The following is a 12,559-nucleotide window of genomic DNA, read 5'->3' as shown; positions in this document are numbered from 1 at the left end:
CAGTTCAACTAGTGGATTTAAAATTTTTTCCAAATGTAGTATGAGTTGGTTCTTTCTACTCGAGGCTCTTTGAACCGGAGCTTTCTGACTTGGGATTTGGTCTTTGGTATGAAACTTCTTTCGCATGTAAAGCAGAGAACTGCACAACCAGGGCTATTGATGTTCCAGGGAGAAAAAAAAAAAAAAAGTAATGTTTTCCCCCAAGGAAAAGGAAAGGAGAAGTTGAAAATGAATTAGTTTTAATCACATTTCAGGTAACTTGAGAGCAGCCAAGAGGCTGCCATCTCTAACCAGAAGTCGTTTCCTGAAAGTCCAGAAATAGTTCCCACTGCAAACGGCTGACGGAGGCCCTTTGAGCGGTTTGCATGGGCTCTGGTGGGTCACCAGGAGGCAAGTCCTCCAAAGGCTCCTCTCCAAGGGGACAAGGATGCCCCTGGCTCTGGGCTAGCCACTGGACAGTGCTCTGTGACATTCAGTGCCTCGGGGCATGCAGCCCCTCAGGAAATGGGTCCTCAGTGAATGGGTCCACACATTCTGCCGTGTCCTTGAAGTCTCCCCTTAAAGACCTTTATCCACCCACGTGTCATTATGAAGCAGTAACTCCCAGGCTGGGAGAGCCTGACTCACAGACTGCAGCCCAGACTCCTGGGTGGGGAGAGGGAGGGAGCCAGGCTCATCTGAACCTTCCCAGTGATGCACACAATTCTACCTACAGTTTCAGCGTGCCTGGGACACAGTGGCAAATGGGAGGGACCTGGGGGTCCCCTGAGGCTGCCAAGCTAAAGGGGAGCTCACTCTTCAAGTCAGAAATTGTTGCAATAGCACAAGGCAGTTTAAAATATTGTTGCAGTTTTTAAAAATGGCTGCAAACCTTTTGATAATGCTCGCATTGACTCTGGGCAGCTGGCGACTGCTTCAACCCATAGAGCCCCGCGCAAGGGGAGTGGTGTGACCTCTGGTCCTAAAAGGCAGCAGCCTCCCCAGGCTGTCTTGCAGTGCACCCATCACAGGCTCCCTCTTGGAGCCCTGAGCTTCCATGTAAGACTTGCAACCACCCTGATCTGGAAGCCAGCCTGTGGGTGAAGAAGCATCTTGCAGCTGTTTCTCAGGTCTTGCCACCTCCAGACCTCCCAGCTGAGGCCCAAGTATCAGTGGAGCAGAAACAAACCATCCCTTCTGGGCCCCTGTCAAAATTCCTGATCCACAGAACAATGGTTGTTGCTCTAGGCTATTACATTTAGGGTTAAACCAAGAAATGACTGACCTAGTCTGGATCAAAGAAAAGGGATGTCTTTTGATCCTGGGGAGGGAGAGATCAAGATGGTGGGCTTGGGTCTGAAGTCTGGACTCTACGTGTGAGCTGAGGGATTTTCAAGGGACTTGACCTATTCTGTTTGACTTAGAGACTGACTTGAGACTCCCCTCACGGCTCAGGGAGAGACCCCAAGTGGCGAGACCCTCAGACCCTCCTCTGAGAGGCTGGGTGGAGACTGTTATGGGGACCCATCTCCATGACACACCTCTATCTGGCACATGACCCATTTGGGGTCTTTGCAGCAGCCTCGTCTTCAGGAAGGTGATTGGGACTATGGCTGTCCCAGGCCTAGCCCCTGTGACACACTCTAAAACTCCAGGCTTCAAAAGCATCCTTTTTTTAAAAAAAAAATTATTTTATTTATTTATTTACTTGGTTGCCCCGGGTCTTAGTTGCCGCCGGCAGGCTCCTTAGTTGCGGCATGCATGTGGGATCTAGTTCCCTGACCAGGGATTGAACCCAGGCCCCCTGCATTGGGAGCTTGACTGTGCCACCAGGGAAGTCCCTTCAATAGCATCCTTACTGTAACATTATTTAATTTGAAAAATATTCAAAAGCTTAAAAAGTAAAAATTGTTATTAATCTCCATTCTCTCCAGGAAATGAATCCCTTCTTTGTTCTTTTCTGTCATCTTTTCCATCTAGAGATCAGTTTTCTCTATTTACTCATTGTGACAATCATTGTTAATTGTTTCCTGTCTTACTCTGCTACTGCTGCATAACAAAGTGCCCCACGACTCAGTGGCTCAAGATAGCAATAAACATTTACTATCACTCACAGTTTCTATGGATTTGGAAGTGGCTAAGCTGGGGGGATTCTGGCTTAGGGTCTTTCTCACAAGATTATAGTCCTGATGTCAGCTGGGACTACAGTCATCTAAGGTAGGGGTCCCCAACCCCCGGGCCACAGACAAGTACAGGTCCACGGCCTGTTAGGAACCGGGCTTCACAGTAGGAAGTGAGAGGCAGGTGAGTGAGCGAAGTTTCATCTGCCTCTCCCTATGACTCCCCATGACTCGCATTACCTCCAGAACCATCCCTGCCACCCGCCATCCATGAAAAAATTGTCTTCCACGAAACCAGTCCCTGGCGCCAAAACATTTGGGGACCACTGATCTAAAGGCCTAATGGGGGCTGGAGAATCTGCCTCAACATGGTTCACTCACAGGGCTGGCAAGTCGGTCCTGGCTATCCACGGGGCGCTCAGACAGGGCCGTGGGGCTGGGCCCATGGACCCTCTCCAAAGTGGGTCCGGTGGGCTGGCTTCCAAGAGCGAGTGTCCCAAGAGATGGAGATGGAAGGGCACAGCATTTTTTTTTTTTTTTTTTTTGCAGTACGTGGGCCTCTCACTGTCGTGGCCTTTCCCGTTGTGGAGCACAGGCTCCGGACGCGCAGGCTCAGCGGCCATGGCTCACGGGCCCAGCCGCTCCGCGACACGTGGGATCCTCCCGGACCGGGGCACGAACCCGTGTCCCCTGCATCGGCAGGCGGACTCTCAACCACTGCGCCACCAGGGAAGCCCTGGGCACAGCATTTTAAAAACCTGGCACCCAGAAGTCACATGGCAGTACTTACTTCCACAGTACTCTCTGGGCTGGGGCAGTCACAAGGTTCCCTGCTTCAGGGAGGACACTTCTTGGTGGGCGAGTAGCAAGTTTCTAGAAGAGTGTATGGGATGGGATGTATTTCTGTGGCATTCTTTAGGAAATAAAACCTGCCATAGGGAGTGAGGGTGCCAGAGGCCTTTCCATGCAGAAGTGGGATGGTGTCTAATTCTACAGCAGTTCATAAGGACATTGGGGAGGTCTGAAAAGCCACAGCCCTATCTCCCTTCCCTCCTCCCGGGAAACCGAAGCTCTTTTTGAGAAAAAGAGGTGTTATTTTCTTTTAAAGATAAACTATAATTTTATGTGTCAAGGTGAGATACGTCTCCACTTCAAACTGTGGTCACTGTGGAATCTGGCCCCAGCGGGAGAGAGGCTCCAGCAGTCCGAGGGTGAGTTCCTGAGATGGTACCCAAGGCCACTTCCCAGAGGGAATGCTGAGAATGCCCCCCACAGAGCCCTGCTGCACCCTGGATGTGTCTCCCAGGGCCTTTGCAGGAGAGACAGGAGAAAATGTAATCTCTGGTCTTCCCAGCCTCCCTCGGAGGATCCCAATGGGATCTTAGGGGGCCCATGGAGATATGGCATCCCAGAAACCCCAGGACAGGGAGAGGTGGACCCTTGTCACCTTCTGCTAGCCGTGTGTGCCGGGGCTTCCTGTGGGAAGGCCTGGAGGGATAAGGCCTGGGGAAGCACGACAGTGGGACATGTGGACAGCAGAGCTGCCTGGCCGTCCTCTGGGTCCTTCCTTCTGTGGGCACTGCGGCTGCTTCTCTCCACCTGCTGTGCACAGAGTCTCCAGGGAACAGAGCCCCAGGAGGAGGCCTGATGGATGGAGGGACAGTCCTGCTGGTGGGTGGTTCACACAGCAGGCCTCCTGAGGGCCCTGGTCAGCAGGGCAGCTGCCCCACTGAGTATCTCGGATCCACCCTGCTGCAGGGGGAGCATGGGGAGAAGCGTGTAGCTGGAGCCAGGGGGCTTCCTAGATGCAGCCAGCAGAGGGGGAGGGGGGGTCTGGTTTGGAGACCCAGCTGGACCACCTCTACCACCTGGCGTCCACATCCTATAATCAGAAGCATCCTCCTCCATCAGAGGATAAACACCCCAGTGTTAGAAAGGGCTCCAGATGATGCCCCACCCATGGGAGACAGCCACCAGTGGTAGCAGAAGGGGCAGGAGGGCAGGGTGTGGGTGGAACCACGCCTGGACTGTCCCGGACACCCTCAAACTCGGGGGCACCACGGAGGGTCAAACAGCTCTTGCTTTTCTCCCCAACACTTTACTTTGAAAGTTTTCACCCTGAAAGAGGAATGCATCGAACACCCTTTATGCAGATTCACCAGTTGTTGAGTTTTTGCCATGCTTCCCTTTATTTCTCTTTCCATATATCTTTCTGTATCTATTTTTTCCTGAATTGTTTGAAAGTATGTTGTTAACATCACGACACCTTATTCCTAAATATTTCCAAAAATGAGGACTTGCTCCTTGAGAAGCCACAAAGCCATCATTGCATCTAAGAGGTTCATCGTCCTTTTATGACAATTACATACTATGCAAACCATATTTAAATTTTTTGCAATGGCTTTTAAGCTCTTTTTCTAGCCACACATCTCTTCTTTATCAATCAAACTGAGAAAGCCATACTCTCACTCAAACACGCCCTACCTTAGGTATCTCTATGGAGCCTGCCCACCTTGACACTGGGTGGGGGGTGGTGAGGGAGTCACCAGGGACCAGGATATCTCACTGTCCCCCTGCTATCCTGGTCTGGCCCTGAAGGGATGGAGCTGAGCCCTGACAAAGGCACCGTGGGTTTTCCTGCCTTTAAGCGGCCTGGTCTTTAGACCAAGGCTTTAGACTGTAGACCTGGGCTATCTCAAGCCACAGGGCTGCCCTCAGGCCCCCAGGCATCTGTAGCCTTGTCCCCACCTGGTCACCATCTCACGCCTTCTTATAAAGATAGAGAAGAACACCCATCCCCTCCCTCAAACTGCCTTCCAGAAGGAAGGGGATTATGTCTGGAAGAAATCACTAGTCTACATTTGTCCACTCACAGATGACACCAAGCACTATTCTCTGGTCCCCACCATGGCCCCATGGTATGGGCTGAATATTTGTGTTCCCCTCAATCCATTTGTTGGAGCTCCAACCCCCAATGTATTAAGAGATGGGAGGTAATTAGGTTTAGAGGAGGTCATGAGTAGGGCCCCCATGATGGGATTAGGGCCCTTATCAGGAGTGGAAGAGACACCAGAGCTTCTTCTCTCCACCCAGTAAGGACACAGCAAGAAGCTGGTTGTCTGCAAGCCAGGAAGAGAGTTCTCACCAGATATTGAATCTGTCGGCATCTTGATCTTGGATTCCCAGCCTCCAGAACTTTGAGAAGTATATGTCTGTTGTCTGAGTCACCCAGCCTACAGGATTTTGTTACAGCAACCAGAGCTGACTGAGGCAGCCTGTGAGGAGGGGATAACTTTCCCACTGCACAGGGGAAGCCCTCTCTGAGAGGCGTAGGGGCCATACCAAGTCACACCCAGGGCCTAGGTTGCAGCCCTGTCCGGATTCCAAGCCCAGCTGATCAGTTGGAAATGCTTTGGGCTGCAAGTAACAGAACCCAGTCAACAGTCTCTTAAATAAACAGGGATCTCCCATCAGAAGATGACAGGGCTGGAGAAGTGCTCAGGGTGCCCATGGGGGCCCAGCATCTTCTCCCTACCCCTTCACCATCTTTAAATGTTGGCGTTTTGCTCTAGAAACACTGGCCACAGCTCCAGGTCTGCAACTGGAGCTAGAAGCTGAATCGGGGGGCTGGGGGGAAACACAGAAGAACACGACCTATACCCTCTGTAAGAAGCAGCAGCTTTCCCAGAAGACTTCTGCTTTATCTTAGCTCACCATGCCAGTCTCTGAGTAGATTGATGAAGCAATTCTCTGGGGCATGTCCCGTGTCGCCTCACCCCCCCCAACCCACCCAGCACCTGTTAACAGAGCCTGCTTTCTGACTCGGGGTGTTTGCCAAGTCGGGACTGTCCAGGAAGTCATTGAAATTCACAGTGCCCTGTAAGGTTTCATAGGATCCCTAGCAAGTGAGCATGCTCTGGTGTGTGGTGTTTGTTTTCCTAGTGGGAAGGGGCAGAAGACGGGGTGTTTCTAATTCCATACCTCTGGCCCATCTCTAAAATGTTCCAGGGTTTTCATGGTGAGGGTTGATGGCCTGTTTGTTGGAGGGATTTTCAAGTGCGCCATGGGCTTGGTCAAGGTGGCAGTGACCCCACGGAGCCTCCTCGCAGGCGGGAAGGGGGATCCCCTGGAGGTCCTTCTTCCTCCAGCCATGCATCATGGCTCTACCTTCTCCTGCTAAGATAAATGATGTCACACAGGATCACTGTAAAGTGGTTCACCCTGGCAAGGGCTTAGTTCCTGGTCCAGTGGCCAGGCTGCCCTAAATGCCACCCTTGCACTGTGACACTGAGTCTTGGGGTGACCAGGCCCCTCCCAATACTCCCACTTAGCCAGCCAGCCCTCTCTCCTCCAGGCCCAGCCTACCTGCAGCCTCTCCTTACAGCCTCCCCCCAACATGCCTCCTTTTTCGCCTGTGCTCCTCTCTGGCCCCCATTTCTCCTCCTGAGGCCCGGGCTCAGCCCTAACTTCCCCAGCTGATGAGAGTTATCTTGCCCGTGGCCGCACCTTTTTGTCATTAGCTGTGCTGGGCTCAGGCCTTCACAGGGGGCTGTGCTCCTGGGCTCCTCCAGCAGGACCCCCCACCTGCCCCCCCGGGGATCATAGGCACCCTCCACCTTCCTTGGGCCTCTGGTCAGTTTTGGACTTTGGGAAGTCCCAGAAGGAAATCACAGGGAGAGAGGAGGAGGGGCCCTCCCCTGGGGTCACCCTTGGGAGCAGGTCATGGCTTTGAAGGAACCCCTTTCCACTCAGCTGTTTCCCGGTTCCAGGTACTGCCTGCCTGCCCCATGAGGACTCTGGATGGTAATGGCCCCTCGCCTGCTCTTACTTCCCCGAGGGGATGCCCTGTCCCTGTGATTTCCCTACTTGCTAGCATCCTTGTCAAGGCCACATGCGCTCCCCCAGGCATGTGGGCGCATTTGCATCTGTGGCCAGCCCGACCCTTGCCCCTCCAGGTTAGCTGGAAACACATACAGGGTTAAATGTTTCTCCCGAAAACCGGGGTAACTGCAGTGTTCCCCACTGGAATACAGTTGTAAAGTGGATCTAGTTCCACAAATACTGGCTGATTGTAGGTATTGAGGTGTGGCTTCTGGGCTTAGTACCCAGGGCACCAGATCGCAGATGCTCACAGCCAGGACAGGAGGCCCTGAGTCAGGAGAAGGCAGCCGAGCTCTGGGGAGCCTCTGGGAGGAGTTTCCAGGGAAGGTGAGGCATGTGCGGGGGGCTGGGTGGGTGGGCTACCGGGTTTGCGGGTCCACCAAGGAAGAGAGGGTGTTGGGGTGCGATGGCAAAGGCAGCCCAGGACCAATGAGGCGTGCTCAGGGGCCGGGAAGTCTGACCGGCTGGAGAAGAGCCCTCCGAGAGGCAGGTGCCGCCTGCTGATGGCAGGGCCCTAGGAGCTTGTCAAGGGCAGAGGGTCATATGTTGGGGAGTCCCCGACACAGGCAGGGGCCCACGAGGGGCTCCAAGGGGAGTGCACAGGTTGGCCGAGGCAGCTGGATGCCCTAAGGAAGGATGGGTAAGGGAGGAAGGGAGAAGCTTCAGATGCTCAGGAAAGAAAAAGAGGAGGAGGGGCCTGAAGCCTTGGGGCAGCTGAGAGGATCATATGTTGAGGAGCTGGGTCCGCGGCTCTGCTGTGTGACACTGGGCTGGCTAGTGAACCTCTCTGAGCCTGCTTCCCCAGCTAAAAAAGCTGCTTTGTGGGTGGGGCATCAAATAATGCAATGCTCCAGGGGCTTCCCTGGTGGCGCAGTGGTTGAGAGTCCGCCTGCCCATGCAGGGGACACGGGTTCGTGCCCCGGTCGGGGAAGATCCCACATGCTGCGGAGCGGCTGGGCCCGTGAGCCGTGGCCGCTGAGCCTGTGCGTCCAGAGCCTGTGCTCCGCAACGGGAGAGGCCACAGCAGTGAGAGGCCCGCGTACTGCAAAAAAAAAAAAAAATGCAATGCTCCAGCCTGGGTGTGGCACCCACCACGTAGCAGGTGCGTGTCCCCAGGCAGTGGTTTTCCCTCCTTCGAGTCTAGTGTCACTGTTGGTGACCTGGAGACCTCACTTCACCAGGCAAGGTCAGCCCCTCCCCCGGCCCCGGGCCTCTGGGTCTGACCCGGGCCGTGTCCCTTGCAAGGGCCGTGCTCGCCCCGCGGAGCCCGGAGGCCCCTGGGCGGCAGCTCAGGGAGCAGACGCAGGCAGCTGCTGCTGGCCCCGCAATGTGGCTTTTGTCAGCCGGGGTGGCTGTGGAGCTCAAGATGACCTGGGCCGGGGAACAATTCCCCAGGCTCGCCCGAGCACGGCTGCAAGCTCTCAACAAAGCCATTGGGCGTGGGGCGCAGTGCGGCCTTGGGCCCCACTTTTGTGATGCAGATGTGGCAGGAGGGGCCCAGCCTGCTCCCCCAGCCAGCCCCGTCCCAGCCACTTTGTGATGCAGATGGAGCAAGGCCTCCGGCACTTGCAGGGCATTCCTGCCTGTCCCCACCACCCTCCCCAGCCAGGCTTAATGACTGTTACCCGGCACTGGCCTGGCCCGGCCCTGGCCCTCCGGGACTCTCAGTTCAGCAGGAGATGCCAGGACCAGAGAAAAGAAGTGGAGGCAGAGGACCACCTTGAATTGCACAACCAGCTGGGAAGGATGAGACCAGGCTCCTACGTGCAGACGGCACTCAGGCCACGCTGGCCAGGCCAGAGGACAGCGTCTGGGGTGGACAGCCTCGTAGGCAGAGGTACAGCAAGTGCCAAGGCCCCGATGTGGCTGGCCAGCTGCAGGAGGAGACTGGCTGGTGGGAGGAAGGCTCCTCCCTGGACTCCTGGGCTTCTGAAGGAAAGGGCCTGATCCCCACACAGTCGGGCACCCTTCCGGCCCCACCACACATTAGCCTGGAGGGTGAGTTAGCAATTTCTCTGAGCCTTTGTTTCGTCGTCTGGAAAACGAGGATAGGAGTAGCCTCTATCACAGGGTTCTGTTGAAATGAAATTAGATAATCCAGAAAAAATATTGAGTTCAGTGCCCAGCACATAACAGGTACGCAATGGCTGATAGCGATGGACAGACATTTGGCAATATTTATCAAACTTAGAGATGCATACACCCATTTCCCTATAATGCTACTTCTAGGAATTTATCCTACAAATGTCCTCACATGTACAAAATGACACACATTCAAGGTTATTCTTCACAGATCTGTTTGCAGCAGCCAGAGATTGGAAATGACCCAACTGTCCATCTCCAGGGGTTGGTCACGTGGATTATGACCTGTCCACTCATGTAACAGTCCTCTTTTTCTGGGTGGGCGGGGGGGAGCGGCCTGTGGCGTGGCTTGAGGGATTTTAGTTCCTGGACCAGGGATTGAACCTGGGCCCGGGCAGTGAAAGCACCGAGTCCTAACCACTGGACCGCCAGGGAATTCCCATTAACAGTCCTCTTCAGCTGAAACAAGAATGAGCATGCCCTTGTGTACTGGTACAGGGGACCTGATGGCACAGGAGCTGCAAGGGGTAAACATGGCCCTGCGCAACAAAGTCAGTGCCCTAGGAAAGGAGTGAGGCCCAGCATCCCAGGGGCCTGGGGTCCACTGGCCCGGGGAGGGGGAGGGTGTGCCAGGAAGGGTGGCATGCAGGGCCAGGGTAGTGGACACACACACGCCTGGAGGTAGAGATTCTCTCCTGCAGAAAGGAACTGTCTTGGGGCAAGGTGGTGGCTCACAACACTGTGGGGATGGGGTGATGCAACCGGCCACCATGGCAACAACAGGCAGTTGTAATTTTCAGAAAGTGGGCAGTGCCCCGAGCACAGCAAGAGGCTACAGGCCCCCAGCAGGACTGCCTCTGGGAGGTGCCTCAGTCACCCTGGGTGTGCATGTGGCCACAGCAGTGTGACTCCCCGTCTGTAAAATGAGGATCTGACCCGTGAGGCCTCTGCACCTCGGGGCCTGGGAGGAGAGATGGAGGGAAAGGCTGGGAGCATGCGGTAGAGCAGGCACAGGGCTCCACTGATGCAAAGGCTGTTAGCCTCCCGCGGCCGGCCAAGAGGGACGGCCTCATCCCTCTTCTGTTCCCTGTCGCCCTCATTAGAGAGGGCTGCGTGCACCCCTAAATTTCTGTCACCAAGGCATCTTCCAGATAAGTTAATAACGACTAGAGAAAAGAAAGAAGGCAGACTGCGTTTCCTTTGGGCACGGGGCTTCCCAGCCACGCTGCCCACAGGGGCTGCGGCCTGAACCCAGGAGTGAGTCCCCGCCAGCCCGTCCGCCTGCTTTCCAAGCCCTTGCCCCCACCGGAGCCCTTCCAGTCTTTTTTTTCAGGTTTATTTATTTTTTGCAGTGCACACGGGCTTTCTCTAGTTGCCGTGAGCCAGGGCTACCCTTCTTTGCTCTACGCGGGCTTCTCATTGTGGTGGCTTCTCTTGTTGTGGAGCACGGGCTCCAGGCACACGGGCTTCAGTAGTTGTGGCGCACGGGCTTAGTTGCTCTGTGCCATGTGGGATCTTCCCAGACCAGGGCTCAAACCCATGTCCCCTGCATTGGCAGGTGGATTCTTAACCACTGCGCCACCAGGGGAGTCCAACCCTTCCAGCTTTGAACCTGCTTGCAAAGTCATCCTACCACCCCTGGCTCCCCAGGAAGGCCCCACCACACCCCGACTGCTGGTCTCGCCCCTTGGCCTGAAGTCAATCTCCCTGGGGACATCACCAGCTATGAGGGAGGTGAGGGTGGGGGTCTGATTCTGGTGCTCAGCATCTCCCAGGCCTGACCCTTCTGGGAAGGGCTGCAGGGGATCTCTGACCTCTGGACGTGGCGACCCCGGTCCAGTAGGCAGCCCCTCCTCTGTCCACATGGGACCAGGACACACAGGGCTCTTTCCACTGTGGAGACACCGTGTAGATGGATACAGGGGCAGGAACAGGCAAGGATATTGGGGGTGTCCTGTCTGCTTCCCTCCTCCTGCAGGTTCTCCAGGGGGTGCCCTGCCCCCTCCTCCCCTGCCTGGTGAGACCAGGCTGGCTCCAGGCATCAGCCTCCCTGTCCCTGCTTCTCCATGGCTGTCTCACTGACACCCCACAACCTGAGCATCAGCCCTGTCAAGAGCCTCTACCCTTATACCCCACCCTGCCGGGTCCCCACCATCCCCACCCTGCTCCACTCACACAGGCACCAGGGGCTGGAACGAGGAGGGGCTTATAGCTCCAGCTCTGTCCTGGGGCGGCAGGGAGGGTGGGGCACAGCTGTTGTGCAACAGCTACCACACTTATCACGAATAACGGGGAAAATCCACGCAATGTTCTAGGTCAAATTACATCTTGTGCGGACGGATTTGCAGGATGCCCTCTTGGGTCTCAGTTGGCGGGGGGATGGGTCTGGAGACACCCCTCCCCCAAGGTGTGAACTGATGCTCCTTTGTCTTTCACAGACATCTGTGCTAGTAGTGTGTGATCCCCATCACTACGGGAATAGTTTTATCTTCTGCAGAGGGAGTTTTTTGGGGGAGAGTGGTTTGAATGGCAAGGCTTTGGGGAAGCCTGAGGTCCTCTGCCCCTCCCTCTCCCCCAGGTGGAGTCAGACCCCGACGCCCGTCTCCCAGCCAGGTGGGCCCTGGTGAGGCTCGGGGCTCTGGGCTGTTGGCATAACCGCTGCCGGGGTAGGGGTGATTCCTGCGGGCTTGGCTTGGGGTCAGGGCTGCCCACAGTCGTGTTTGGGGTGTGATCCCTTTACGCTGTACAAGCACAAAACCATCCCCCCATAGTCTTGAACTAACCAAGAAGATCTGCTCCAGCCAAATGACAGAAATACTGTGAGAAGTGAAGCATCTGTCATTTAGAGATAAGAGTCTATTTTAGGTTGAACCTGTTTAAAGATTATGTTCCTTTCATTCGAAATGCCACCTGGCAGTGCCAGCCTACGGGCACTTTGCAGCTTTGGGGACGAGTGTTCGATCTCTCCGGGCCTCAGTGGCCCTGTCTGAGAGTCCAGGGGCTGGGCTCAGACCCTCACCTTCCACCTGGGCCCTGAGGGCATAGACACCGGCCCCTTCCCGCCCAGGCCCTGAAGACATGAGATGCTCCACCCCAAGGCCCTGAGCACAAGAGGCATCCCTCCCCCCCACCCCACACCCACCCCGCCAGGCCCTGAGGGCATGCTGGCTTCTCTAGACAATGGCTGTGGGACGAGAACAGGGTGCCAGAGGTTCCCTCCCTGCTATGACAGTGGAAGCCCGGGGAACCTACAGCAACAAGGTCCAGAAACAAGCATGCTCATCTCATCTCTGGCCCAGGGACCAAGCAGGGACCGCCCTGAGGCCTGTGCTCCTACTGCCCCCTGCCTTCCCAGCACAGGCCCCAGTGACTCCTTCCAGGGGTTTCCATGGCACAGATGACAACACTGGCTCTGAGAGGTGGCCTGGGCCTCCCATTCCCACTTCCAACCTGCTGGCCTCACCCCCTTCCCCTGGCCCGCAGCTTCTCCATGGCCA

The sequence above is a fragment of the Aethalodelphis obliquidens genome, unplaced genomic scaffold (assembly GCF_003676395.1).
Source record: "Aethalodelphis obliquidens isolate GAN/ISIS:26980383/991018 unplaced genomic scaffold, ASM367639v1 scaffold65, whole genome shotgun sequence".
NCBI classification, from domain to species: Eukaryota; Metazoa; Chordata; class Mammalia; order Artiodactyla; family Delphinidae; genus Aethalodelphis; species Aethalodelphis obliquidens.
Note: the sequence above shows the minus strand (reverse complement) of the source record.